This window comes from Paramisgurnus dabryanus, chromosome 11, assembly GCF_030506205.2.
Source record: "Paramisgurnus dabryanus chromosome 11, PD_genome_1.1, whole genome shotgun sequence".
Classification (NCBI taxonomy): domain Eukaryota; kingdom Metazoa; phylum Chordata; class Actinopteri; order Cypriniformes; family Cobitidae; genus Paramisgurnus; species Paramisgurnus dabryanus.
Window position 1 is genome coordinate 37,734,883 of NC_133347.1, and position 24,903 is coordinate 37,759,785.

The following is a 24,903-nucleotide window of genomic DNA, read 5'->3' on the forward strand; positions in this document are numbered from 1 at the left end:
GCACTTTACCACCGTGGGTCGCACTTCACCACCACGGTTGTGTGTGGTTATGACAACCGTCACAGCCCTAATCATGAGCCCCATTCACTTCCATAGTAGGAAAAAAGAATATTATGGAAGTGAATGGGGCTTATGAACTGTTTGGTTAAAAACATTCCTCAAAATATCTTCCTTTGTGTTCATCAGAACAAAGAAATGTATACAGGTTTGTAACAAAATGAGAGTGAGTAAATTATGACAGAATTTCAGTTTTTTCCTATATTGGTTCTACACGGAAATCTCCCGGAAGTTAAGTTTGGGCCATAAAAGCGTTTATGTATGTTACTGTCGCTGAAACCGTCTATAACAGGGTTCCTCACATCCTACCCTGGAGAACCGCTGCCCTGCAGAGTTTAGCATCAACCCTGATCAAACCCACCTACCTCAGGTATGTTTGATTAAAGAGGAAACACAGTTTTTCTATATTTTACTATGTTCTTATCTCAACTTAGATTAATTAATACATACTTATCTTTTTTCAATGCATGCACTTCTAATCTTTGTACAGCGTGTCGTGAATGTGTTAGCATTTAGCCTAGCCCCATTCATTGCTTAGGATCCAAACAGGGATTAATTTAAAAGCCACCAAACACTTCCATGTTTTTTTCCTATTTAAAGACTGTTACATGAGTAGTTACACGAGTAAGTATGGTGGCACAAAATTAAACTTTTGTTTTGTTCCTAAGGAATAAATTGGGCTTGGGTAAATGCTAACACATTCACGATGCGCTGTACAAAGATTAAAAGTGCACACATTGAAAAAAAGGGTTTGTATTAATTTGTCTAAGTTTAGGTGATAACATAAAAAATATTGAAAAAGTGTGGTGTTTTCCTTTTAAGGTTGGAGCTAACTCTGCAGGGCACCGGCTCTCCAGGGTAAGATGGGAGGAACCATGGTCTATACGGAGATAAGACGAAAAGAAAATGCCATTTATATTTTTTTCAAGGCAGCTCCCTTCAGATGGGGCATTCCTATAACAAACGTTGTGTCTACAATAAAGATTGGCCTGAAATTAAACAAAAAAAATCTGTACAGTTCCGGCAAGTGAATCTGTGCATATAAAATGTTTTCATTTGTGAAACAGGTGGAGAAAGCAACAAATTGTGCCATTTTAGCTTGTATTTTCAATATCAGTATTATATCAGTTTTACATTTTTACCTGGGGCTATCTTTTAATTCAGAAACATACAGTAACTATACAAGTATATTAATATCTAGCATAAGTATACAAATATAATAAAATAAACATTACAAATACCAAAATGTCAGAGATTCTGTACCAGATGAAGAAAAATTCTCCAAGCTGCCAAAAATCACCTTGATCCTTGGTGCATCTAGGGGATAAAAAAGAACACAATATGATTCACTGAAAAGTATTGTAACTTTCCTTTAAACAAAATTATTTTTTATTAACATTTTTAACCAAATTTGACACTGAAACATTCTGGCAGTGTGAACTAGTGATGCCCGCATTGAAAAATATAGGGATGTATTAATTAGTCTAAGTTGAGGTAAGAACATAGTAAAATATTGACAAACTGTGGTGTTTTCCTTTAATATAGAGATAGGATAATGATAAACATTTTTATAACATTATATAGACCCACAAATGAGTATTTTTTTGTAAAATAAAATGTGCTTCCCTAACAAAAGAAAGTCAGATACATTTGGATGGCACGAGGGAGAGAAAAAAACTAGATAATTTTTATTTCTGTATGCACCATGCCTTAAAATTGATAAAGCTGGTTTTATATTTGCCAGTTAATACTTACTAGTGTTGGATTTGTCTTTCTGTTGGTGCCTATTCTTACTGTAAACAATGCTTCAATGCTGATCTAAAAGAAAAAAGAAAGAATTAATGCGTTTCATCTTTAGCAGTTATCACTGTTGAAAAATGGAATTTAAAAACATGTTTAAGCCAAAATTTATCACGTTTTCAAGACGAGCACATGCTGTATAATACATTTCTGAGAAGTTACTATTATTATTATTAATATTATTATTAAAAATGGTAGAACGTACAAAATATATTTTTATCTACCATCATCAAATGTCCCATGTTCCCCACATGTATGTAGTATAAGGAACACATGAATAAAAGGGTCAGCTTACACTTTAGCTTCTTCATCAAATTTTTTTTTCTGATCAAATGCTCTTTTTTTAACACCCTGCCCCCTTGGAACATGTAGCATTATTTTATGTGGACGTCATTTTAACTGAAACAGGAAATCACAACCGAACTGTCGAGAAGACCTTCTCTATTTTTTAAATGATCAATAGTGTTTATGGCACAGTCCAGCAAAGTCGCATTTCACAGCTTGTGAGCGCCACAGTTGTGTTAAAATAAAATCACAATTAAGATATAAAGTGTTATTACAGAATAAAAACAATGATAACAGTGATATGTAATTTTTGTTGGTGTGTATGCAGCAGTGTTTCTTTTCTCTTTTAGTCATTACTGCTGTTTATAATGTTGAGGCCGTCTAACTGATCGTGATGTTTGATCTCCTCCAAACTGTTTTTGGCAGAGATTCCTACATATGATCGACTCTGTGCTGTCACGCTGGACCGGAGCACCCTGTATGTTTGTGCATTGTAGTGGCAGACTTCATTCACCCCAATGGAAAGCATATTTACACTGTCTGAATCATTCCTATCCCCTACTTTGTGCTAAGAACTAGTAAATGTATGTCTTATCTCGGGTGCATGTGATATCATGTTCTGTGCAATTTAGGGGGCAGGACGCTTCAGCATATAAAGAGCATTTGACTGAACAGGACATTTGATGAGAAGATGAAGTTTAGGATTGTGTCATAACAATTCTAGAGTGACATTGCTCATGAAGTCACAATTGTGAAGAAGCATGTAAATGCTGTTAAAAACGCTAGGCAGACACCAATTGTGAGCGCTTGCCAACGTTTCTTCAGCTAAGCGCTTTTGTTGCTATTTTGTTCTGTTTATCAGTCGTACAGGGTCTTAGTTGGTTGGTTGTTGTAGTATTTGTCAATCATTTCCAAAAATATGGCAACTAATATGCAAACACAGTCTTTATATATTAGGATAAAATTAATACCTTTTGAAAATGACGTGGTAGGAGACTTCTCTGGAGCTTGAGGGGGAAACGCACACAAAAACAATATTAGTAATTTTATTTAATGGGATGTGGACTTTCAAAATTGAAACGTTATTCACCAGCTCCATATACAACACACCTCTGTATCATTTTGGACTTAAGTCCCAGCGATCCACAGTAGATCCAAGACAAAACAGGATTGTATAATCTTCTACAGAGCAGGTTCAAGTTCCTCTCGGTCTAACAAGTGTACATGACAGTGATCAATTTACACATTACAAATATACATTACTATTTATGCTACAATATAAACGCATCAGTATCACTGATAATCATAATACGGAAAGTACGTCAGGATTTTACTGTCGCAGATTGATTTTACAGTTTACTAAAAAACTTCGACGAAACTTCTCCTTTTATATTATCAGCAGCTACAGAGCGTGTCAAATGCTTCGTATAACGGCATCATAACTACCTTGGAAGAACATGTGTAACTGCGAAACATTTAGCTTGTTAACCAAAGGCTTTATTAGCGTAGTTACAAGAAAACAAAACACGACACGACGCCTTAACGTTACTATAAACATCTCATCAATTCAGACATCACGTTATATGAGCTTGACCTAATAACGCTTGACCTAATAACTAACTAACAACACACATTAACATTAGCGGTTCTTACATTGATATTTGCAAATGTCGTTCACGGGCTAATCGCGTTTAGCATCTTACTTGAACACTTTCTTTATGCGTCAATATAAAACTGGTAAAGTAAAAGGTATTTACCTGCTGCAGTTTTCCATATGTCCGGTACCCGATGGTTAAAGTCTTTGTCCATGTTATGTTTTCTAACTTAAATTCAACCGAATTAAAAAAATACCGGATAGAGGTAAACAATTATAGTAAAAGTCCGTAGTGGACCAACCGATGTACTGCAGCAGTTCTGCAGAGTGAACTCCTCCTCCAGCAGCATCAGCAAATACTACCGGCTGCAGGAGTTTGAAATGTTGAAAAGTGCGCGCTGAATTGTCATAGGGCAGAGATTTGGATGACGGTCAAAACAACCAATCAGCGCTAATAACAACAAGGCGAGACACCCAATAGCGTAATCATAGTGCAACCATCACAATAGTTTTTTTTTTTTTTTATTTTTTTTTTATAGTTATTATTAAAGTATTGACTACAAAAAAACGTGCGTGCGTGTGTGTGTATATATATATATAGACCATTTCAAAAGATGTAAACAACACTGGTCCAAAAGCACTTCCTGTTTCCGTTTTTAACACTAGATAAACGTTGGGATAAAATAAACCAACAGAACATATAAACCTGAATTAACTTCAGTTAAACAAACATCTTAAAGATAATAATATATGTGAAATAAAAAATAACTGTCACAAACTGTAACAGGAAGTGTTTCTGGACCAGTGTTGTTTACATCATTTGAACTGGTCTATATTGTTAAGAAGGCAATGCACCCATGGTATATTTTAAAAGTCCTAAATTTCTTTTTTGTATGCAAGAGGTGGGAGATGTTGAAGTTACAAATGACATGTCTAAGTACACATATGGCCAATACATACACACTCTGCTTACATCAGTAACTGAAAGAATTGCTAACGGACAAATCACTGCTGTCTACTGTCCATAAATGAAAGTTGAATAAAAATGAATGTGGCTTTGGACAGAGGCTGAACTGTAAACTAACATGTTATGTGAGAGGAACATGCACCATGCACAAACACTATAGTAAAACTCTCACTTCTTTCCCTACTGTACAGATGCACACACCACCTTATGAAAATTAACAATGTTTTTTGTTGTAAAAGTGTAGTATTCATGTTTTTTTGGTATATACTATTAGCAAAACTACACTAACCATGGTTTAACTACAGTAACCATGGTTGATTTTTGTAAAGGCACACACATGCGAGATACCTCGCACTATAGACATAGTGACTTAAACACTGTACCCAGTCAACATGTGAGATCACGCGATGATCACAGTAAAATCACACCATTTTCATACTGTGACATTCTCATCTTGTGAGTTATGTGCAAGCTCTGTGTGAATGTTGAGTATGTCAATTTGTTGAGTTCATGGTATCAGTGCACACTGAGCGTGCCATGACCTCACATAGTGACCATAGTATGAGATCACTGTGAGAGTACGGTGAACTCACATCCTGACCATAATTTGAGCACACATCGGATGTGCCGTGACCTCACATTGTGACCATATTATGAGCGCACACTGAGTGTGCTGTGACCTCACATCAGGGCCATAGTATGAGCGCACAGTGAGTGTGCGGTAACCTCAAATTGTGACAATAGCCTGAGTGACCTCACATTGGTGCACTCACAGTACACTGACCTCTCTTCCGAGGTGCATAAATTCAAAATATGTATTCGGAGTGTCATGTGTGTTGCTTGTCATTTCAAAATATGTGTACATTGCATCATGTGAACCATGAGCATCACATGTCTTGCCAAAATACATGCCTGCTGCACATGCATCGAAAGTTTTTATGATAAAAGAGACGCTCATGTTCACAAAATACTCACAAGACACTAACTTAACAGTAAACTCTGATTACACATGAGATTAAGTGAGTATCTGGCAAACGCGAGTGTCTTTTATTATAAACCCCTTAATTCGAAGCATCTGCAGCAGGCTTGTATTTTGACATCCCGCGTGATGCACACAAGTTTACATGACGCGCCAAACACATATTTTGAAATGACGAGCCACACATGACGGCTGCATACATGTGACAAACTTTGCATCGTGCGCCCTCAAATAAAAGAAGTCACTGGCCACAACTACTATGTTATGTTCACAATGTGAGATCATGACACACTCACTGTGAGCAGGCACAATTTACAAAGTACAATCAAGATGTTGCTCGGAGAGCTAATATGCTAGCATTTGCTATTTGAAAAACAGGTCACTGAGATGTCAACATTTATTTGCAAATCATACAGTGAACCCATAACAAGTCATGAACACACACATGCACAGAGCAAGTATCACTGCATCACCCAAACACTGCAATCACTTCCTTCCAGCTGTGGAAATCAAACCAACATCCTCTGGGTTACAAACAAGTCTGATTCTCTAACCACTAGGCCACAATGCTTAAACACATATCTGTCAATCCCGGTCACTTTTACTTAAAATCTGTGCTTTCTAGAATCTTTATTTGTAGGCTTCTTGATGCCATAACCTTGTTGTTGACATTTTATAAGGTATATACACACCATGCACAGGGCTGTATAAAATGCTGTGTAGAAAGTGTCCTAAATTTTGAGCCTATGATCATTCCTATATTTCTTAAAATTATAGGTAAGAAGGGTGACGTTCTACTCTTGGGCCTACGTTTTCCAGACATATGTGTTGTCCTGCTATGACAAAGTATGTGCTGTGACCTTACATTATTATGACCATGGAATGAGAGCACAGTTGTACCATGAACTCACATTGTGACAAATGTGAGGTTACTCATACTATTGTTACAATGTAAACTAACTTTGTGGCCTACTGGTTAGCGAGTCAGACTTGTTTGTAACCCAGAGATTATTTGTTCAATTCAATCCCACAGCTAGCAAGTTATTGAAGTGTTGGGGTGCTGCAGTGATAGTTGCCCTGTGTGTGGGGTGTGCATATGTGTGTGTGTGTGTGGGTTTTGTGTGTTCATGACTTGCAGTGGATGGGTTAAATGCAGAGAAATTCATGTCTTTTTTACTTTTTATTTAATTTTGCCCGATATCAGTTGCAATTAAATAGTGACATGTTTCCAATAGCAAAAGCTAGCATATTAGAAAACAGCATCAAACCAACATGGACCGGTTTTGGTGCCGGTTTAGCTGGTGGTCACCAGCATACCAGCACCAAAACACAACATATGCTGGTCATGCTGGTATGGCCAGCATGGGATGCTGGTGCTAATGCTAGCTGGTTTGGTGCTGGTTTAGCTGGTGCTAATGCTGGTTTAGCTGGTGTTCACCAGCAAACCAGCACCAAAACACAACATATGCTGGTCTTGCTGGTATGCTGTTTTTTAGCATGACAACATCTGGTACTTGCATATGGTGGGCTTTATGGGGTAGTACAGTGAGTGTGAAGTGATCTCATATTGTGACCTTCATATGAGCACACATTGAGTGTGCAGCGTGCTTACACATTAAGATCACTATGACCCACCCACTCTTGTGAGCTCATGGTGACTTTCCTTACGAAAATTAACCATGGTTTTACTACAGTTAAAACCAAAAAAGCATGGTTACTGTAGTAAAACCATGGTAACCACAAAATAACCATGGTTTTAACAACCATGTTTTTCTAAAACCACAGTTAAACCATGGTTAGTGTAGCCGTTTAGTGTAGTAAAACCATGGTTTTGCTGATAGTAATCAATACACCAAAAAACTATGGTTACTACACTTTTACCACAATAAAACCATGGCTAATTTTCTTAAGGGTTCACTGAGAGATCACATTGTTGCCTAGTGAATGAAGCCCCAAGTCAAAGACCCGAGGTGACATTGAAGGGTTAACCTGAAGTAGTAAAACCAAAAGAAAGTCAGCATCTCTTTAGTGTTCTCACTAATATAAGTTAGTTGAAATTACTAGTTTGTCTTCCACCCAGTGCAAGGGTTTTACATGAACCCCCAAACCCCACCCAGAAAAACATAGCACAACTTATTAAAGTTTATTTAATTTATTTTAATGTTTGATTCTTCTGTGAAATACAGTGGTATTAAGTGCAAGAATCTACGCGGTATTTTTTTTTTTTTTGCGCCACTGGGTCAATACAACGTAGGACGCATGTGTCTGAGAGCCGCGGTGGCGGTATGCACCAGTAGGTGTAACCCGCCATAAAATTGAAAGAAGAAGAAGGAGGAAGAGCAGCTTGTGCGCATGTGCATGCATCCAGAGGTTACCACGCGAGACTGAGTAAATACAGGTAAGAACAGATAAAGATACTCTAATAATAAAACCAATTTATTGACGTTATATTAAAAAATATAAGGTTGGCTCGCTAAATATTAACCACATTTTAGCCATGTGCATCACGTATTAGTTTATATTTAGCGTATTAGCCTAACTGTTAGTTTGTTTACGTAATACTTGTTTGCTGCATTTCAGCTTGCATATTAAGTTACACGTGTTTTTTGACCGACAGGTGGATATTAATCAGTTCGATGACTCAAATACTTCTTGCCATCAACGGACAACTCAAAACGAAACGAAACGTATGTAATGAATTTCTCACTTGTGCAAACTTGGTCTGTGTGTGAGTGCTACAGTGGCATATATTATGGCAAATTTTACATGCCACTCATGTGAAATATGAAAGTAATATGAAACATTCAGTCACTCAAAACCCTAGGTCAGTTTAATCCTGGGTTATCTTGCATGACACTTCACAATTTACCTGGGGTTACCAATTAATCATGCAGATTTATAAATTAATGTTTTTTTATACCACTCGCCTGTTGAATATTTTATTCTGATTGGCTGAGAAATGTTTGATTGGTTATTTTTCTGTAAACCGCACACCTAACCTGTCAAATATCTTAAAGAAAAACGACATAGATTTTCAATATTTTATTATTTTCTTACCTCAATTTAGAATAATTAATATTTTACATACCTATCTTTTTTCAATGTGTGCAACTAATCTTTGCACAGTCCGTTGTGAATGTGTTGGCATTTAATCCAGCCCGTTCATTCTTTAGGATTTGAATGGACCGGATAAATGGTATGATCACTCCATCATGCATAAAAACACAATCAACAGGGATATAATTTGGGACTTGCTGATGAACTGATTAATTCCATCATAGTTAGTTTTATGTGTTATCCCTAACTGAACACAATATGTGTTGTTTTAACACAACCATTTTTAGAGTGTACATGCATGCATCAATTTATAAGTGTAGAAGTGTGTGCATGGCTGCCATTTAAAGGAACTATTGAAAAATCAATGAAATCGTTAACTCCACTGGTCTTAATTATAAAGGGCACATATTATTAGAATAGTTTTCTTAGGTGTTAGAACAACAATGTGTCCTCAGTGTGTAAACAACCAGCCTAAAATGGTAAAAATACTTACACTCCTTTTTATGTAATTTAAATAATTCAAAACCCCTGTTGAGAAATACGTGAAAGGTGGTCACGGTACTTGTACATTCAGGACGTGATACACTTTACTGGACATTTTAGAGAATAGATGATAATTCTACCACATTTTAATCAATCTCACAATTTTTTTTCCTTTCCTTACAGATACTACAGTACGTGATCTGGAGCTTGACTTCACCTGTTTTGTGGTGATTAACAAATTGTGCGGTGCCCAAAGATAGGAATACCAGTAAATTTTGACCTCGTGGGGACATTTGTGAGGTCCCCATGAGGAACCAAGCTTATAAATCAAACGGAATGATGTTTCTTGAAAATCTAAGGTCGCAGAAAGTTTTCTGTGATGGTTGGGGTAAGGGTTTGGGGAAGGGAATAGAATATACAGTTTGTACAGTATAAAATGCATTACGTCTATGGAATGTCCCCACAAAAGATGGAAACCAGAATGTGTGTGTGTGCGTGCCATGGAACAAATATTTATTTTTATAGCTTTTTGTGTGTTCTGTTTTTGACTTTCCCCCTGATATCAAGACACCAAAATAATCTTTTAATACGCATTTTCATGTGTTTGTAAAGAAAATAAAGTTTACTTCACTGTTTTTTGTGTTATTCTTTATTCTGACATTTACACTTTTGTAGTCAGCCCACACAGATTTAGTTTATTTTGATTTATATAGCACTTTTAACAGTTTTTATTGTTGTAAAACAGCTATACATACAATTAAAAATAATGGTGATAGAAATTGATAAAATAAAATAGACATTATATGGTAGGAAAATACTTAATTATATATATTAGTATTATTGCAAATTATTCTCAATGTGCATACGGTAAATTAAAACTGAAGTTTCAAGTGTGTTGCTAATATTGTAAGGGATTTAAAACTTTTGGTTCTTTACAAAATACTTGCCTGGACTTTTCACTGTACTCCTGACTTTTGTCAGATTTATTGACAGGTCTTTCTGTTACATTTTCTGAATTAGGTATGTGTCCAGTGGCACAACAAGACTCAAAATCTGATCCTGGAAAACAAGCTTTAAAAGTCCAAGCATTGTTTGATGTAAAAACTTATGTATCTGGAATTACAGTTTAATTGTAAAAATACAAATAAATATAAAACTAAGAACATTTTCCTTAAAATTACAAATAAAAATGTTCAATTGTTAGTATGGTCATGTACTTTAAATATAACAAACCACACATTTAATTACAGATTTTTATTGTAAATTTACATGAATTTGCATGTAATTTAAGAAAACAGAAAAATACTGTATAAATAATATAGTATTTTCCCGTTTAAAAACGTAGATTTTTTGTATTTTGTCTTTAATTACAAAATACTTAAAATAACAGTCAAGCTGTTAATTGACAGATAATGTTTGTAATTTTACAGTGTTTTAATGATAATTTTCAATAATGGTAAACCACTGTAAAAAATGTAAAGTAATTGTTCGTAAAAAAAATTTTTTTTTTACAGTGTGGTAAAGTGCTTGGCGACTGTGTAATGGATGCAATATCAACCCTGTGTAAAGCTGAACCAAAGATGGTTGTTTCTCAGTAGAGTTATGTACATTTGTGCCAGCTCAACACATTGAAGCAGTTTCTCGGACAGGGTTTACAGGACTAGGCCTTAATTATATTAGGACATTTTAGTTTTTACAAACAAATCCTACAAAAAAACAAGACTGGTGCGCATCTTGTGACAAAACAATGGCACTCATATATGTTGAGGTATGTCAGTGTGATGGATCTGCCATGAGCCTTGGCAAATCACAACAAAAATTTGAGTCCATCGCCACAAAACAGGGAGCAAACTAATCTTCAATTGTGACAGTTTTTATTAAATCTTGTTTACACAAGACAAAATGTGATCAAACCTCATTAAAGAGGGAAAAGATGCAAAAAATCATTTTTTAGTTCATTGGGGAAATCTGGTATACAAAAAAAAAGGACATCATGGTGCTTTAGCCTCTCAAATTAACAGAGGACAAATCCAGCACCACCTTTCTCCAGATACCATAAGAAACAAAGAACAAAAAAACTCTCTCTAGACAACACATACACTGAATTTATAAGAGGTGGCCAGCACCATGAAAACAAAAGAAGGGAAGACAAAACAATACACATTTTCACAACAGTAACAAAGCAAACCCTGAAATAAACACAATGCATTCAACTAAATTTAGAGCCATGGATAAATTTTAGTCAATGCAAAAAAAACTTCTATTAAACAAAATTACATTGATCAAGACATCACATTTTCCAATGTCCCCTCTAATACATCTAAGTTGGTACAGTCCAATTTCCTTAGATTTCCCATAAAACAGATCAACTTCCTGTTTGAATCTCTTTGTCACCAGGCTGGTCCTTTCAACAACACACCAGGTATTAAACATTTCAAGTCATCTTAACTATAAAATAAACTTTAACAATTTGATCCATATTTTATAAATCACATTTTAGCCATAGAGAAATTTTAACTGGTTTTAATGTTTTAATCTTAAGCCACATAACTAAGCCCGTGCACTGACTCAGTACAATGACAAATAAAGATCTTAAACCAAACCAATACAGTAATGTCCTTTTATTTTATTAATCAATGCAAAGGTGAATGTATAAATATTGTGTGGCTTAAATCCTGGCCATCACACATCCCCCCACCTAAGATCTCACGCTGGTAAGCGGGAGAGAAAGTCAGCAGTTGTATTACTTTTCCCAGGCACATGTTGGATGTTAAACTTATAAGGCTGCATAGAAAGGTACCAGCGGGTTATTCTAGCATTGGTGTCCCGCATTCTGTCCATCCATTGTAATGGTCGATGATCAGTTTCAATGGTAAACTCTCTACCAAGAAGGTAGTACCTGAAGGTATCTAAGGCCCATTTTACCGCCAAGCACTCCTTCTCAACGGTCGAGTAACGTACCTCCCTTGGATACAGCTTTCTGCTGACATATGCCACTGGATGTCTACTGTCCAACTCACCCTGAAGAAGTACTGCACCAATGCCAATATCAGAGGCATCAGTCTGTAACACGAATGGCTTTCCAAAATGAGGGCAATAAAGCACTGGCTCTTCACATACAGCAGCTTTTATGTCCTGGAAAGCTTCCATCGCTTCCTCTGTCCAGCAAATTCGGTTGGGGCAATTCTTTCGAGTCAAATCAGTCAGGGGTGCCACACGAGCAGAGAAATTCGGTACAAATCTTCTGTACCAACCTGCCATCCCTAAGAATGATCGGATCTGAGTTTTGGTCTCTGGCAGAGGACAGTTTTGGATAGCCTCAATCTTTTGGAGCTGGGGTCTAATGACTCCATTACCGACTACATACCCTAGATACTCTGTTTCATTTTTAGCTAGAGCACACTTTGAAGAGTTAATGGTGAGGCCCGCCTGCTGAATCCGATGGAGCACCTCCTTCAGATGCTGAAGATGTTCCTCCCAGGATGAACTATACACAATAATATCATCCAAGTATGCCGCTGCATAATCAGAAAGGCCAGACAACACATGATCCATAAGCCTTTGAAATGTGGCGGGAGCCCCATGTAATCCAAAAGGCATTACAGAAAAATGGTAGAGCCCCCAAGGAGTGCGGAATGCCGTCAGTTCTTTTGACTGGATAGTCAAGGGGACCTGCCAATATCCTTTACATAGGTCAATAGTGGTTATCCATTTAGCTTGGCCTAGGCGATCAATCAGTTCATCAATCCTGGGTGTCGGATAGGAGTCGAATCTAGAGACAGAATTAAGTTAACGGAAGTCCACACAAAAACGGAGACTGCCATCCTTCTTTGGAACCAACACCACAGGACTACACCAATCACTTCTAGAGGGTTCAATTATGTTCATAGCCAACATTTGATCCAATTCTTCCTTTAGAGAGGTCAAGAGCCGTTCCGGCACACGATAACTCCTTCGTCGAGGTACAGCCCCATTGCAAAGTACAATATCATGCTCTACCAAACTAGTTCTCCCAGGGGTCTCTTTAAATACCTCTGGGCTACAGAGACCTTGAATATCAGCCTGTTGGTGTAATGGCAGATGCTGAAGGTCCAAAGTAACTTTAGAAGGAATGGGCAGATACTGTTCACAAACCTCCTCTTCATCTTCCACCCGGCGAAGCATTAGGACCTCCACTCCTGTATCTGACCTCTCATGCCAGGCTTTTAATAAGTTAATATGGAGTACTCTTTTGGAGCGGCTCTGCCCTGGTAAAGCAATCTCATAGGTGGTAGGCCCTAACTTATGAATCACCTCAAAGGGTCCTTGCCATTTAGCCAGTAGTTTACTATTGTCACTAGGCAGCATCACCAATACCTTAGCTCCTGGCTCAAAACTTCTGGCTCTGGCCTTTTTGTCATACCAGGTTCGCTGTCGACTTTGAGATTCAATCAAATTCTTGTGAGCAAGTTGGGTCATACTCTCCAGTCTTTCCCTCATTTGCAGGACATAGGAAACAACACTCTGGGAGCCAGTGATCTTGTGGTCTCCTTTCCAAGTTTCCTCCAGAAGGGCCAGGGGTCCCCGGACATCCCGGCCATACAGCAGCTCAAAAGGGGAGAACCCCAAGGAAGCCTGAGGTACCTCCCTGGGACATCTTCGCTTGACTTTTTGGTTCTTTGCATCCGCGCCACTGGTTGTAAGTCCATACTTGATTCTTGCGTCGAGCTGACAGAAATACATCTGCCAATGCTGCAGCCTCAGAAGCGGTTTTTGGATCACGTTCTTTAATCCATACTTGTAGGTCAGGGGCTAACATGCGCAGAAACTGTTCCAGCACAATCACTTCACCAATGTCGTCCTTGGTTCGATTCTGGGGTTGAACCCACTTGTGATACAGTTCTTTCAATCTCACATATAGCTCCTTTGGGGTTTCATCCTTCCCCACCTCAGAAGACCTGAACTGCAATCGGTAACTTTCAGAGTTAATGTCATATTTGTTAAGTATGGCTGTTTTGACTTTCTGGTAGTCGAGAGATTCAATAATGTCCATATGTACATAGGCACTCCTAGCTTTACCTGTCAGTAGGGGCACAAGTCGAACTGCCCAGTCGGTTGTCGGCCACCGACACGCCACAGCTATTCTTTCAAATGTAGTGAGGTAGTGCTCTATGTCATCTACCTCTGACAGCTGTTGCAGGTGTGGCTCCTTTTGTACAGCCGAATGTCCTAACCCAGAGTAGACATTCTGATGAGGAATTGGTGATGCTGCTGGCTGTCCGCTACTAGAGCTTTGCAGAAAGTCTTGAGAAGTTTGTCGAATGGGAGAAGCAAGATCATCACGAGTGCTAGTGCCAAGCCCTGGATTAGGTACAGGAGTAGTACGGACATGCACTTCTTGTTGAAGCTGGCTGAACTGGTGGTGCAGGGCCTTCCATCGCCCTTCTTGACGAGCTGCTTCTTGCTCCATTCGGCTATCTCGTGCCTGTTGCATGGTAATGTGTCTCTGGAACAGATCTTTTAGCTCTTGGAGAGAAACATTTTGAGAAAGATTACCCATCTCCATTTCAGCACTGTCCCGTCCACCAGTGGCTCCCTCAGTAACTTCCTTGGCTTGCGCCGCCAGAGCTTTCTTTGGCCCCATCTTTGAATAAAGGCAGGAGGGGGAAAAAATTCAACTGTGTAGTCACAGGGGAAAAAAAAAAAATACTGCCCCTAGTGGCATCCCACTTCTGACACCAGTTGTGATGGATCTGCCATGAGCCTTGGCAAATCACAACAAAAATTTGAGTCCATCGCCACAAAACAGGGAGCAAACTAATCTTCAATTGTGACAGTTTTTATTAAATCTTGTTTACACAAGACAAAATGTGATCAAACCTCATTAAAGAGGGAAAAGATGCAAAAAATCATTTTTTAGTTCATTGGGGAAATCTGGTATACAAAAAAAAAGGACATCATGGTGCTTTAGCCTCTCAAATTAACAGAGGACAAATCCAGCACCACCTTTCTCCAGATACCATAAGAAACAAAGAACAAAAAAACTCTCTCTAGACAACACATACACTGAATTTATAAGAGGTGGCCAGCACCATGAAAACAAAAGAAGGGAAGACAAAACAATACACATTTTCACAACAGTAACAAAGCAAACCCTGAAATAAACACAATGCATTCAACTAAATTTAGAGCCATGGATAAATTTTAGTCAATGCAAAAAAACCTTCTATTAAACAAAATTACATTGATCAAGACATCACATTTTCCAATGTCCCCTCTAATACATCTAAGTTGGTACAGTCCAATTTCCTTAGATTTCCCATAAAACAGATCAACTTCCTGTTTGAATCTCTTTGTCACCAGGCTGGTCCTTTCAACAACACACCAGGTATTAAACATTTCAAGTCATCTTAACTATAAAATAAACTTTAACAATTTGATCCATATTTTATAAATCACATTTTAGCCATAGAGAAATTTTAACTGGTTTTAATGTTTTAATCTTAAGCCACATAACTAAGCCCGTGCACTGACTCAGTACAATGACAAATAAAGATCTTAAACCAAACCAATACAGTAATGTCCTTTTATTTTATTAATCAATGCAAAGGTGAATGTATAAATATTGTGTGGCTTAAATCCTGGCCATCACAGTCAGTAAAAGGTGTTTTTAAATTATTGTAGCTCAAATATGCATTTTAGCCTGGGACCAGGATAAGCCCTGTCCGGGAAACCGCACCATTGTTTTCCCATATCAGATGTATGTTGCTTCAGGTTGAGTTGTGATTTTGTAGTTGTGGTCAGAGACGGATAGATGCTCCCATTGTGTTTCTGCATCACAGTTTAGGAACATGTTGATTGTATCATCCTCACAGTTGTCCACTGCATCACTAAACATCAATGCATCTGTGAAAACAATATAACCATAAACATTTTTATGTTAGTATTTAAAATAAACTTGCATCATGAGAATTAATATATAAATGGCACCCATACTTAAACAGAACAGTGTGTAAGAGAGAGATGCATTAAAAAGAGACAGAAACATTATACACACAACCTTTAACTTCAGTGTTAAATAATACGTTGTTTAATAGGTCATTATCAATATCTGAATGAGAAATGAACTGACATTCTAGCATCTGAAATCTCAGTAACTTGTAGGAATCACGTGAGCTACTGTAAGAATGCAATGTACTATAATATACTGTTGTACTATCGTAAATATAAAAATATAGGTGGACAATTAAAACCATTCAAATAGTTGCATTTTATAAACTAACGTTACTGATCTTTAGTGTATTTGTAGAACGGACATCACAAATCTAACTTTAGGCGAACGAGCACAAAGTTAGCTAAGATAGCTTACCTGAAACTGGCCACCTTTTCAACACCAGGCGTGGTTTAAAGTTACCGGAACATCGTAGTCGAACCATTACTTGGGATAAGGGTGTTCCTCAGTTGGCTTAAAATTGGTAAGAAAGAAACATAAAGGCGCTCGAGTGAGCTTTTTAAGCTTAACACGTCGCCTTCAGTCACTGCCTCAGCTGCTCATCGTCTATGCGGCCGGAAGAACGTTGACAAAATGAGCGCAATGGCGCCGCCCTTGTTGTCGTGAAAAATAAGGTGAATAGGCCCTGATAGAGACAGAGCGCAGTTATGCAAATTTGAAAAACACGCCCACCGGGGGGAAAACAATCCAACCGTCTCCATTGACTTTGTATTGCGAGAGGCTGCCTCCTTGTCATTTCTGGCTTATAACAAAAAACAGAATAATGCCTAAAAGCTGCTGTGTGACAATATGTACAGCTAACAAGCCAAAGAATCCAGAAATAAGTTTTTATAAGCTGTCGAGCAGTAAAACCCAACCTTTAAGGAGAAAAAAGTGGATCGCCGACTACATTTCCCCCTAGTTCTACTAATAGGAGTACTATGAAAAGTTGCCTGTTTTCCACTTTTGTGTCTTTAAACGCTCGTTTTTTGAGGTCGACATCTTATAAAAACTTATTTCTGGGTTCTTTGGCTTGTTAGCTGTACATATTGTCACACAGCAGCTTTTAGGCATTATTCTGTTTTTTGTTATAAGCCAGAAATGACAAGGAGGCAGCCTCTCGCAATACAAAGTCAATGGAGACGGTTGGATTGTTTCCCCCCCCGGTGGGCGTGGTTTTCAGGTTATGACGCGCTGCGCTCTGTCTCTATGGCCTGGTAAAGTAATAATTTGAATAAGAAATCATTTGTATTGCGCATAGTGCCGACCGCGGCCATCCGCGTGTAACCGCGGGGAGTATACTTGGAAAGCTGCGCGGACGCGTGCACGCGCGAGCTGGATGCGTACATGGAAAACAGGTATACCCCGGCCTTAAATGTCAATAGACCCTGTAGTTTATCTGATTTCTTTGGGATTGTCTGCATAACATAACACCTTAATATAATTCAAAACAATACTTCTGACAATACTGTCTGATGTATCAGGCAGACTGCAGCTCTGTATAACTTTAATCATAAAAGTATACCTGACATGAAACTTAGGAAGGGAAAGTAATAAAAATGTTCAGGGTTTATGCCCCTGAAGCCCACCTCTGGCACTGCTCAATGCTCATGATGGCGAAACCTGTGAGAAAACTATTGTAATGTGAAGAGAAGTGGATGCTCGATGCATGTGTGTGGCAGCTGTGACAAGTAGAAAAGGGAGGTGCAGAGGCGTGTGCAGTTTTGCCGAATTAAAACTTCAGTGTAGTTTTCTATCATATGGTAAATTGAAAACTGATGCCATGGCCAAATATAATTAAAAAAATGAAAATGCAAAATACATGTGCTACTTTGAAGATTATAAAATAAAGCATCTTATTTTTGGCAATATATATATATATATATATATATATATATATATATATATATATATATATATATTTTAATCCCATAGTTACATGTGTGTTATTCTGTGGGGTTTATGATTTAACTACTATTCTAAAAATCTAAAATGAAATGAAATAATAAACCTAAACTTTTGAACAGAAGTGTATATTTGTGTGCATGCATGTGTGTGTTAGTTAGTATAAAGAAAGAAAAGTGATCAGTAGTTCACTAAATAAATCATTGCGTTAGCAGTATCCCAGTTAACACACAAACTGAAAAAGCATGTATTTTAAATCCACCCTATGTTGCTTTAGATAAAAGCACAAATGATTTCCATGACTGAAAGTAGGCACAAAAGCGAAGTTGACTTTAAAACACAAGATTGACCTCTTATCCTTTTTTCCATTGAAATGAAAGTCTGCAAGAAAATATAGAGATTTTTCCCTTTGTGAATTTGCCAAAGGATGGTTACTCACATTATTACTCATATGAATATCATTTCTCCAATAGTGAGGGTAGACAGTCCGTGGACCGTGTGTGTGTGTGTGTGATCTCCCTGCAGCTTTTCTGAGAGGAAATGCATTAATAAGCTCACTCTGTAGTCGACTGAATTAGTATGCAGCACTGCTGTCTGTCCTGAGTCCAGTGCCAAAGCCCTCGAACTCACCAGTCACATGATAGCATGTGTGAAATGCATTAACTTCACTTTAATTGCTCAACCTTCCCACCTCACAGCTAATGTATGCTCAACCAGTAGAGATTTGCGGTCTAGTGCTACCTTACCTAGAGCTGGTTTGTCTAAAACTCAATTTCAATATCACACGCCTTAGTATTCACTTCATGCAGTGTGGCATCTATCTTGAATATAGTCTAGAGTTTGTTTGTGTTTTCTGTCTATACATAGCTAAAGATGCAATTGACCAAAATGCATTACAAAACAATGAAGAGATCAACCCATGAATAAGACTTGGAAAAGTGTTATAATAGTAATCAATATTCAAATACCATTACAAGTTTACATATAATTATAGCTTTAGTATTTGTTTTTGTGCATTCTTGCAATATCTCTACAAACCTCGGTACTCAAGTGGTAGTTTATTCGGGTCTATTTAATGAAAAAAAAAAATAGAATAGAGATATACCAAATAAATAATAAGAGATTCATAAAATATATCAAGCCATAATATGCCACATTGTTTACATATAAAGATCTTTATTCAAATATATAAATTGTTCTGTGTTGATAAACTCAACCAGCTACTTTTTACATATAAAATCACTTCATCACGTGACATGGGTGTTTCGAATCACATTTCGGAGCAGTGTTTCGAAACATTTACGCTTCGGGATCTCGACACAGTGTTGAAACGTCAGTTTCGCGGGAGCCATCCCTATTGTTTGGTGAGACGCAGGCTAGAGGGTGGAGGGCAAAAGTTTCTTAAATGGCATTTTGTTTTGTATTTTGATAGAAAAAGTAAACCGGAGTTTGTAAACAATAAATAATTTCATAATCATTAGAATTGCATCTCTGAGCGTGCTTTATGGAAAGGATGCGCATATTAAGATACTCCACTCATTTCAAGGGGCTAAAACGAACATAGTAAAAGATTAGCCTTTACAATTATTTAAGAAACTTGCTTGTGATCGATGGACAAGATACAAAGGACTGAAAGAACTGCTTAAAGGATTATGCTTTCATGAGACTTGGACGATCTGCTGCCGAAGCGGAAAGCGGACGCGATTTATGAATGAACAAACAACAACGCATCAACTGTGAGTACAAGGAATGCAAATAAGCAACACAGATGATAAATTAACGCGAGCTATGAAGAATGTTTGAATAACGTGTAAACAAATAAGCATGGAACAGGAGCTGTGAAGCAAACAAATACCAGACGTCACTTAATGTGTTTAAAGTGTAAACGCTAAGGACTAAGACTAATTATTGGTGATCTGTACAAAATGTCTGACGAGGAGATTCAGACGGCCGCTGAGGCCGAAAGGCTTTTAAATTCACGTATTGCATCGCGTAGAGGCAAGTTAGGAGTATGCACGAGGAAAATGAATTAAACTAAAGCTTTGCTCGCTGCCGCTGGAAGCATTGAACAGGTGGATGAATGTATGATGTCATTATTATCTTTTATCCATGACTTTAAGACTGTACATAAAGGAGTGCAAGAGCTCTTAGCAGAAGAAGAAAAGGAAAATGATCATATTGAATGGTATGAACCTAGATTGATGAATTTTGATTACTTTATTAAAGAAGTTGAAATGTTTAAGTGATGGTTACAGTATGTGCACCTTAAAATTGCTGGGCAAATGTCCTTTTAAAAGACATTCATCTAGAACAATGCAATAGCAAAAAAAAAAAAAAAAAAAACATTAGTTAGCCTAGCAAAATCAGGTTAGTTTTACATTAGACCTGCAGTCTGTCCACGGTTGGCATATATGTTCTGAAGTAATGTTATAAGATTTAAATGAGAATCGCTGTGAGCATATTAAGCCACCTTTATACCGCTTCGGACACCTAACACTAACGTTACACAAGACTATACATGTTGAAACAACAAATCAGTAAATAAAGATTAATTACCTACCTTTATACAATCACTGTTGTTAAATAATCCATCGTTTTTCGGCAGATTCTTCTTGAAATACCAAAGCACGTGCGATTGTTCACCAACAACAACACACCACCGCGCATGCGCGTAACATTATATTTACTGCGCATGCGTGTTTGAACATCCACTACGTATTGGATTAATCCACCACGTCATCGCGCTGCAGCGAGGGGTGTCTCAAAGAAGGTCCAGATTCTATTGGGGTAGAGGCATGTTTGTTTAGGTAATTTTAAATGTTAACATTGGCTTTCAAAAATAGTGCACTCCGTCTTTAACCAACTTAAGATAAACCTATAAAAAGCTGAACTAAAACACAAAACAGTTTAGATATCACATGTTTAAGTGGAGGGTCACTTCTTGCAATTCAGACACCGTAGTAATAGAAGACTGCTTTATCACACGGGCTGTGAAAAGGAAACAAAATATACCAATTAACCAATAATGAATGAACATTTGGATATCCATGTTTAAAATAAATTGGCATAGATATGCATGTATGGAAGTTTTGTTAACTTCTCAGTTTACCTTTTAAAGCTTTGACTGTGTCCTCATCAAGCGTGTCAGTTTTATCTGTCAGAGCACTCTACAAGTGGGAATGAAGATAGGATTAGAACAGGGTCATGATATAAAGCAACCTGTGTGTATTACAGGATATGTTTTACATTGATAATTGTGTTTTATTTGAACCTAGATCATTTTCCATTGTTTGTCTATTGTGGTCTTGCAAACTTAAGGTTCACCTCTGTTTAAGGAGATTTAAGGAAATCAGAAATGATGCCAAACAGGGCTCCAGACTGCTATCAAATGGTGGCCACCAAAATTTGAGAGTCTGCCACTGAATTTTACATCCGGTCGCACATGTGTGACCAGCAAATTTGACCTTTTTTTTGTGATATGACACTGAATTTGAAACAGCACATTGTACTTTCTGAATCTATAATTAAAGTATTTATTAGTAATACAGTATAAATTAGTAGACATGTGAATATTTGGTTAGCATGTTGTTTTACCGTGTGTGCCCATAAATTTTCTGGTTGCGCCCCTAAAATTTTCAGTTGGGGGCCACTGTGCTCCTAGTAAAAAAAGTTAGTCTGGAGCCCTGCCAAATGGTATATGCAAGGATGACTAGGCCAAGTCCCTTACAGCTTTACAATAAAAACAAACGGTTTTTACAAGAATAATTCAAAAGGACAGAAATTAGCCACCTGGAATGGATGTGTTGCAAACGTTTTTCTTCCGAATCACTCCACAATTGTCCCGATTCAAAAATGTCAATAGCAGTTGATCTGAAAAACAACAGGCAGGTAAACGATGATTAATGATTTGTTTTCGTTTTAAGAATGATTTACCCCGAGTACAATATATTTAAGACAATATAATATAATCAAACCCAGCCTCGGCAGTTTTACAATCTCTAATAAAAGTATCCCTTCTTACAATGTCATTTTTGTGTCCATATGTAATTAGAAATACATTTAAAAATAAACAAAAAGACAATAAGGTTGTCAAGATCGAACTGATATAAATATTAGCCATTGAACATTACTGAAGTTATAATAACCATATGGTCATATCATGGTATTTTCAGGTAAGACAGCTCAAACATTTATTTTAAACTAACGTTAGCGTTGCAAGAGAAACATTAGAAAAACTTAAACGTGAAATCAAATAGCAACAACAAACTTACCACCAAGAATTAGTCTTTCTATGCGCTATATCTTCATTTGTTCCTGTCTACTTGGGATCTGGTTGGTCATATTTATGTCGCTGTGCTAAAAAAAAAAAGAAAGGTTTTAATGATTTCTGAAATGCTTAAGAGAAATGCCTAACGTTAGTCAGAAAATAAAGATGTTCAAATTACCACACGCAACACAGACATAACGTTACATAAAAAAGCTGGGTTAAATGTAATGTAATGTTTACTTATTTAATAGTTAAAGGGAAATTCCGCCTTGAAATGATCCTAGGGTTAATAACAAACGTGTACCGAGTTCGACCGTTCACTGGAGTTTGTTTTCATGTTAGTCTAACGTGACCAGTGTTATTGCTAAACGCAAATTAGCATGTTATGGTAGCCTTCGGGGCATCAGTGCATTAAAAACGAAATCGCTATGTCTATACTACTAATAATGCTCAAAATAACCCCACACTTACACTGTAGCACAATGAGGGTCTCTATATGTAAACCGAAGCATTGAGAACTTTGCAAGTGTACAGGCAGTTTATTAAAAATAAACACTTACCGTTCACGTCTGGATCACATATCCATGCGGGCGCCATCTTGGGAAAACTAAACTCTCGCGTGAAACGTTGTTGCCCGTTGTTGTGGAACAGGTGTTGTGCTTTCACGCGAGAGTTCAGTTTTCCCAAGATGGCGCCCGCATGGATATGTGATCCAGACGTGAACGGTAAGTGTTTGTTTTTAATAAACTGCCTGTACACTTGCAAAGTTCTCAATGCTTCGGTTTACATAAAGAGACCCTCATTGTGCTACAGTGTAAGTGTGGGGTTATTTTGAGCATTATTAGTAGTATAGACATAGCGATTTCGTTTTTAATGCACTGATGCCCCGAAGGCTACCATAACATGCTAATTTGCGTTTAGCAATAACACTGGTCACGTTAGACTAACATGAAAACAAACTCCAGTGAACGGTCGAACTCGGTACACGTTTGTTATTAACCCTAGGATCATTTCAAGGCGGAATTTCCCTTTAACTTAATAAAGAAATGCGAAAATCTGTCATCACTTACCCTCGTGTTGTCTCGTTCATCTCCAAACAAAAAGCGAAATACTTTTTCCCTCGACGTCAGATCCACTGAAACTGCTCACATTTTAAATCGAGTTGTTTTATCTTAGTCCTCTGGTGAAATACGATCGCCGATTAATTAAATAAATACGTTTAATGCAGAGTCGCCATCTAATTTAACAGTTTATACGTTTAACGCAAGCAACCGCATGCACCTCGTGAACTGAACTCACTGAACAACTACAGCTTTCAAATAGCACCGTGACGTGTTACTATGACAACAACCAATCAGGTTTAGTCACGTGTGTCACGTGTGTTGTTTGAACATAAACACTAGCAAACGTAAGATTTTAAGCAAATCTTTGAAAAAATAGTTTATTATGCAATCGGAATGATATAATGTTGAAATGTTTGAGGAAAGTTCAATGTTAGCTTATTACAATTAATGAATCATGTTTTGAAAAAAGTATGTTTTATCCAAATATACTAAAACTTCACTAGAAGTACATTTATGTTAAGCATATTTCTTAAAAGTGTAATTATGCATATATTTATTACCAGCATACTTCTAGTACACTTAATACAAATACATTAAAAATATTCTTAAGTTTAGCATATTTCTTAAAAATGTAATAACGCATATATTTATTACCAAGACAAGCAGCAGTCAAGATAGACTCTACTTTCTTGAGCAGTTCACTTCTGGTCAAGCCAGAGACCTCGTTCGTAGCTGTCTTCACATGGAACCTCACAAGGGGTATACTGAGGCTCAGCAACTTTTAAAGAAACATTTTGGCAATGAAATGAAGATTGCAAATGCTTACATAGAAAAGGCCCTGAATTGGGCAGCCATTATAACTGATGATGGAAAATCACTTCATGCCTATGCTCTATATCTTAGGGAGTGTTGCAATGTTATGCAAGATCTAGAATACATGGATGAACTGGATGTTACATCAAACTTGAAACTGATTGTATCCAAACTCCCATACAAGCTCCGTGAAAGATGGCGGACGGTAACTTTTGAATTTTGCCAAAGAACAAATTCTAGAATAAGATTTAAAAATCTTGTAGAATTCCTAGAAACTCAGTCAGAGATTTTACTCCATCCAGTCTTTGGAGACATCAAAGATCCTACCCGTGTTAAAGGATCAGTTCCAAAACTCAAAACAGCCGGCATGAGGATCCCTAAAAGGGACAGCAGTTTTGCTACTACAGTGACACAAACTGATAAGCAGTCAAGCGGAGAAGCATATAATGTGCAGCATCAAGCAAACACCAATGACATTATTTCGATCTTGTGTTCCTTTTGTCAAGGTCAACATGTACTAACTGACTGCATGAAATTAAAATCACAACCACAGGACAAAAGGGTTGAACATCTTAAAAGGAATGGTCACTGTTTTGGATGCTTAAAAAGGGGCCATATGAGCAAAGATTGCAAAATGAAAATGACCTGTCAGATATGTCAAC

At 37.4% G+C, this 24,903-nt stretch overlaps 3 long non-coding RNA genes across 3 annotated transcripts; 1 reads left to right on the forward strand and 2 right to left on the reverse strand.

Annotated features, from left to right (window-relative positions):
- Positions 1-848: 848 nt before the first annotated feature.
- LOC135718374 (uncharacterized) lies at positions 849-4,206 on the reverse strand. Its single transcript, XR_010520735.1, has 5 exons — positions 3,900-4,206; positions 3,233-3,353; positions 3,114-3,149; positions 1,813-1,875; positions 849-1,374 (listed from the first exon to the last, which is right to left on the reverse strand). It is a non-coding gene; the product is annotated as an uncharacterized lncRNA (long non-coding RNA).
- A 3,795-nt stretch (positions 4,207-8,001) lies between these two features.
- LOC135718372 (uncharacterized) lies at positions 8,002-9,833 on the forward strand. The gene is made up of 3 exons (XR_010520734.2): positions 8,002-8,080; positions 8,300-8,369; positions 9,406-9,833. It is a non-coding gene; the product is annotated as an uncharacterized lncRNA (long non-coding RNA).
- An 11,117-nt stretch (positions 9,834-20,950) lies between these two features.
- LOC135718371 (uncharacterized) lies at positions 20,951-23,899 on the reverse strand. The gene is made up of 5 exons (XR_010520733.2): positions 23,435-23,899; positions 22,369-22,453; positions 21,887-21,967; positions 21,207-21,264; positions 20,951-21,085 (listed from the first exon to the last, which is right to left on the reverse strand). It is a non-coding gene; the product is annotated as an uncharacterized lncRNA (long non-coding RNA).
- Between the last annotated feature and the right edge of the window lie 1,004 nt (positions 23,900-24,903).